We start from the raw sequence: 6,663 nt of genomic DNA on the forward strand, positions 1-6,663 counted from the left end.
CTCAAGTTTATTTAATTAGATAGATATGCTCCTCATGTGGTGGCAGATAGAAGATCTAAGATGAACAAGTTTGTATCTGGAGTGAATGATAGTATTGTCAAGGAGTGTAGGATCGCAATGTCGATTAGTGAGATGGGCTTAGCTAAGCTGATAGTCCATGCTTAGTAAATAGAGGAGCAGAAGAATAAGGAGAGAGAGAAGCAGAATAAGAGACCTAGAATAGGTAGTTTTAATTTCTCTCAACCTAAGTCAGAGGGTGGGAATCGTTCTCAGTTTTGCCTAAAATCTTTAGTTCCAGCTCTATCCTCAACTAATGCTCCCATGAGAAAATTCAGAGACGGAAATAGAAATAGGGTACCAGGACCTAAACCTTTAGGGTAGTATTGGTAATGCCTGAACCAATCCTCTTTGTCAGAAATGTGGTAGAAACCATCATGGTATCTGCAGAGCGGGCAGTGATATGTGTTTTGGGTGTGGAAAGCCAAGCCATAGAGTTAGAGATTGTCCCCAGTCAGGTTCTCAGGGTCAGTATATCCATCCCCTAGATTATTTCGGTTGCTCGAATCTGCAGGATGCCGCATCCAGTGCCACCAGTGGACAACGCCCAAATTGACTCTATGTTCTTCAGTCCCAACAGGATCAGGAGAGTTCTCCTAATATGGTCTATGGTCACTGGTATGTTGCAAGTCTATTATTTACATGTTAATGCTTTGCTAGATCCAAGAGTTTCTTTGTCTTGTTTTTTACTCCTTATATAGCTGTTGACTTTGGAGTCAGTCCCGAAATCCTAGCAAAATCTTTCTTAGTCTCTACCCCAGTGGGTAAATCTATCATAATCTGGTGATTATATAAGAACTATCTGGTTATGATGTCTCAGAAAGTCACTTTAGCAGACTTAGTTGAATTGGAGATGATTGATTTTGATATCATTCTTGGCATGGATTGGATTCATTCTTGCTATGCCTTAGTTGACTGCAAAAACAAAATTATCCAATTTTAATTTCCAAATGAACCCGTCCTAGAGTGGAGGGGTAGTACTTCAGGACTTAGGGGTCATCTTGTTTCTTACTTTGGGGCGAGGAAAATGATATCAAAGGGATGTGTCTACCATCTCGTTTGAGTCCAAGACTCCAATTCAGGAACCACTACTCTTAAATTAGTATCAGTAGCATGTGAATTCCTAGATGTGTTTCTCGAAGATTTTTTTGAAGTTTCTCCCGAAAGGGAAATTGACTTCGGAATCGATCTCCTTCCATATACTCAGTCCATATCTATTTTGCCATACAGAATGACACCGGCAGAACTCAGAGAATTAAAAGAACAGTTGAAGGAGATCCTAGATAAGGGATTCATCAAACCTAGTGTGTCCCCATGGAGCGCACCAGTTTTATGTGTGCTAAAGAAAGATGATTCTTTCAGAATGTGTATTGACTACCAGTAGTTAAATAAAGTTATGGTAAAAAACAAGTATCCACTTCCCAGAATCGATGACTTGTTTGACCAACTTCAAGGTGCTAGTTACTTCTCTAAGATAGACATCAGATCAGGATATCTTCAGCTCAGAGTTAGAGAAGGTGACATCTCGAATATAGCTTTCAAAACTCGGTATGGTCACTTTAAATTCTTAGTCATGTCCTTTGGTCTTACCAATGCCCCAATAACTTTCATGGACTAGAAGAACCATGTGTTCAAGTAGTACTTGGACATGTACATCATAGTCTTCGTAGATGACATTCTTGTCTACTCTCGCAGTGAACGTGATCATAAAGACCATCTCATAATAGTACTGCAGACCCTCAAAAACTATCAATTATTCACCAAATTCAATAAGTGTGAATTTTGGCTAAGGTCAGTAGCATTCCTTGGCCATATTGTTTCCGATGATGGCATTAGACTTGATCCCCAAAAGACCAAAGCAGTGAGAAACTAGCCTAGACCCATCACTCCTTCGAACATCAGGAGTTTGTTAGGCTTGGCCAGCTATTACCGATAGTTTGTTGAGGGATTTTCATCTATTGCATCCCCCATGTTCATATTGACTAAGAAAAAGGTCAAATTCCAGTGGTCAAATTCTTGTAAGAAGAGTATTCAGGAGTTGAAGACTCCACTCACTACAGCTCCAGTTTTGACGCTACCAGAAGGTTCAGATAGCTTTGTTATGTTAGTGTTAAATATGTTAGCATTTGCTCACACATCAACACCTTCAACTTAAAACAATTGCTTATCCTTAAGAAACTCAGCACAACTAAGAGAACACAGAGTACATTTGGAAGTCAATTATTCATTTAAGCTCACAACATAGTTACCACATCCAAGGTCAATCAAATTAAAACCAACCGTGTATACCACTGAAAAACAATAATGTAACACAAAGGACTCAAACTATGGCATCAATATTAGTAACAACAACCATGCATATACCTATGTTACACTACCTAAACAAAAAAGTAACTAGAAACAATACCATTGTGCCCTCACAACAAAGAAATGCCCCTCTACTCATGTTAGAAACCAAAGATGTAAACATGGGGATAATCAAAAGAATCTTACTCTCAAAACGAAGTTCCAATCAGTGTATGCCAAGTACCATAGGCTTGCCTTTATTTTCATTACCAAGATTTTCAGATAGGCTAGCTAGGATCACTATAGGACTTCTTTTAGGATTGTAATGTAGGCTAGGGTTTGGTATGATATTCAAGGATATTTAGAGTGACTATGCCTCCTTGGCACTACACTAATCTCTTGGGGCTCACTTATTAACCTTTTTCTCTTTTTTCTTGATCACACATATCCAAGTTAGGTGTTTTTTTTTTCATTTCTTTTCTCATTCTTTTTCTACAACACCCAACTTTTATTCATTTTTTTCTTTTATTCTACCCTTATTCATACTCATTTTAAACCATGCAACCCTATGATAGCCACCCTCAACTTAGGCTATTTGTCTAGGTCGAGGTGCACAATGTCCAAGAAGGACCAGGGCCAAAACAAGTTCATTATGGTATATGTGGGAAGGTAAAAGGTGTCATAAGAGAGAAATAGTCAATTCCGGCTCAAAACAAGGATTAAGGGATATTATGCACAAAGGGAAGGCTATTTAGGCTAAAAGTGGGTTAATAGCAAAAACGGCCTATGATCCTTTCCTAGCCTCTACCTTTCAACCATGGTAAGACTTATCGAGCTAGTTCTGGCTTTAGCGTATAGAGGGAACTAAGTAGTTGCTCACAAAAACATGGCATGCAAGTATATCGCAGGCTACTACTTATCTAGTTCATGCAATTGTTCAGCAGTGATCATCAAACAGCTAGAACTAATGCCATAACAAGATTCATAATGGTCACAAGTAAATGCAATTCATACAGTTATGCAAACAAAACATTGGAGTGGTGTTTAGAAATTAATCAAAAACATGTCAAATGCTTTCTGTACTTGTATTTCTCCTAGTCAATACAAAATAAGTTACAAAAACATCCTACCCTACACCCTCAACTTAAAAGTAACACAAAACCAAACTAAGGGTTAGAGTATAGCTGGAATAGATCAATCCCGGGGTTCATGGGTTGCCTTCCATGCAGTACCTGATTTAACATCGCAGCACGACTCAGGTATCTCAATTACTTTAGACATCATTGAGATAGATAATAGTGATACTTTTCATTGATTTTTTTGGTCCAATATAAAGTTTGACACGTTGCCCATTTACCTTGAAGGTACTGCTATCTTCGTTTTCAAGTTCCACTACTCCAGATAAGTAGACTTGACTAACTTTAAAAGGACCTGACCACTTAGATTTTAGCGTACCTGGGAACAATTTGAGTCTGGAATTGAACAGAAGCACCAAGTCACCCTTTTGGAAGTATCATTTCTCTATCCTCCAATCATGGTACTTTTTCATCTTTTCTTTATACAAGTCTGCTCTTTCATATGCCCTGAGATAGAATTTATCCATCTCATTCAATTTTCCCAGTCTCAGTTCTTCTACCTCCTTCCAATTCAAATTCAGACTTTTTAGTACCTATAAGGCCTTGTGCTCCAGCTCTATTGGTAGGTGGCAAGGTTTTCCATAGACTAGCTAAAATAGTGACATGCCAATGGCTGTCTTGAAAGCAGTCCGATATGACCACAAGGCATCATCGAACTTTTGAGACCAATCTTTTCAGCTAGCATTCACCGTTTTGGCTAGGATGTCTTTAATCTCATGATTTGAAACCTCTACTTGCCCACTGGTTTGTGGGTGGTATAGAGTAGCTACTCTGTGCCGTTTCACCTCATATTTTGCTAAAGCTGCTTGAAATAATTTGTTGCAAAAATAAGATCCTCCATCGCTTATAATAGTATGTGGTACTCCAAAGCGAGAGAAGATGTTCTTCTTGAAAAAAGCAACAACCCTCTTCCCTTCATTATCAGATAAGGCCATAGCTTCGACCCATTTTGAGATATAGTCAACAACAACTAAAATATACTTCATCCCGTACGAGCTTACAAAAGGACCCATGAAATCAATGCCCCAAACATCAAATAATTCCACTTCAAGCATCTTAGTCAAGGGCATCTCATGTCTTTTGGAGATTGACCCTTGCCTCTAACATTGGTCACATTTCAGCACAAACTCATGGGCATCCTTGAACAATGTTGGCCAGTAATAGCCACTCTGCAATACCTTCCTAATCGTTCGGTCACCTGCAATATGACCCCCAACTGGGGAAGCATGACATGCTTCCAATATACATAATACATCTACTTCTGGCACATATCTCCTTATAATATTATCTACACATCACCGAAAAAGATACGGCTCACCCCAGAAGTAATGTGTCACATCATGCAAGAATTTATTCCTTTGATGGAAATAAAGATTTTCTTGGATGACCTCACTCACAACATAATTTGCATAATCCACATACCAAGGCAATTTTTCTACAGCGGCAGCCAGGATCTCTTTATCAGGAAATGCATCATTTATCTTCGTTTCATCACTAACTTCTTGTTCACCTTCCATTCTAGACAGATTATCTGCAACTTGGTTTTCACAACCTTTCCTATCTTTGACCTTAAAGTCAAATTCTTGAAGCAATAATACCCATCTAATCAGCCTTGGTTTTGCATCCTTCTTAGCCATCAAATGCCTCAAGGCAGCATGGTCGGTGTGGACTACCACTTTGGTCTAAAGCAGATAATTTCTAAACTTCTTAAAAGCATACACTACAGCCAGAAGTTCCTGTTCAGTGATGGTGTAATTCTTTTGCGCTCCATTTAGTGCTTTGCTGGCGTAATATATCGGATGAAACAGTTTGTCCCTCTTTTGTCCCAATACAGCTCTAAGGGAAACACCACTCTCATTACACATGATCTCAAACGGTTTTGACCCATCAGGTACAACAATAATAGGGGCCTCAACCAACTTTTTTTTAAGGCATTTAAATGCCTTCAAGCACTCATCATCGAAGGAAAATTTCACTTCTTTCTCCAAAAGTTTGCAAAGTGGATTTGCAACCTTCGAGAATTCTTTTATAAATCTCCTATAAAAGCAAGCATGTCCAAGAAAACTACGCACTCCCTTCACTGAAATAGGAGCTGTTAGTTTCTCAATAACTTCCACTTTTGCTCGATCAACTTCTATCCTTTTTTTAGAAATTTTATGGCCGAGAACGATGCTCTTCTTTACCATGAAATGGTATTTTTCCCAGTTAATCACCAAATTAAATTCAACACATCTTTGCAAGGCTAGATTCAGATTTTCCAAACACATCTCGAATAAACCATAGAGAAATCATCCATGAATACCTCTATGGTGTCCTCCACTATATCTGAGAAGATAGACATCATACACCGTTGAAAAATGGCAGGTGCATTGCATAGCCTAAATGGCATCCTCTTAAATAAGTGCCCAGGCAGTTTTTCAATTCCAACATCGGAGGCTCCTCAATAGATCGTTGGATGGTGGTTTTGGTTGATTAGCAAGGTCAAGGTCTATCTTTTTTAGGAGCATAAAGATATGAACCCATTCCTGTCAAAGCAAAAACGGTCTCTTTATACTTCCGGATGCCTTCACTATCATAATTTATGTTGACTGTGGCCAAATGTTTGATAACAAGTTGCTCAGCTATGGCTACCTCTTATTTGTCCTCATAATAAACATCAACTACTGAGAACACACTCATTTCTTCATTCTTCTTCATTGATTTACCCACATCAAACCATACCACTTTATCATTCATCCTGAATAAGAGCTCATTTACTCTCAAATCAATCAACATACTTTCGGTTGTGAGGAATGGTCAACCCAAGATTATGGGCACCTCGAAGTCCACCTTGCAATCCAGAATAATGAAGTCTGCAGGGAATATAAAGTTGGACACCTTCACCAACACGCCATACAGAATTCCAACAGGTTGCTTTACTGACCTATCTGCCATCATGAGTCGCATGTTGGTGGGTGTGTCATTTTCTAGACATAGCTTTCTATAAACAGTCAGTGGCATCAAATTAACGCTTGCTCCCAGATCACATAATGCCTTGGAAAATTCCATAGTCCCAATTGTACAGGGAATAATGAATGCGCCCGGGTCTGGCTTCTTCTGCACCAAGGTCCTTATAGAAATAATGCTATAATGATGGAGACTTTCCTCCAATTCGTAGCTCACATCTCTTTTCTTAGTCACAAGG

The sequence above is a fragment of the Capsicum annuum genome, chromosome 5 (genome assembly GCF_002878395.1).
Source record: "Capsicum annuum cultivar UCD-10X-F1 chromosome 5, UCD10Xv1.1, whole genome shotgun sequence".
In the NCBI taxonomy this organism is placed as follows: Eukaryota; Viridiplantae; Streptophyta; class Magnoliopsida; order Solanales; family Solanaceae; genus Capsicum; species Capsicum annuum.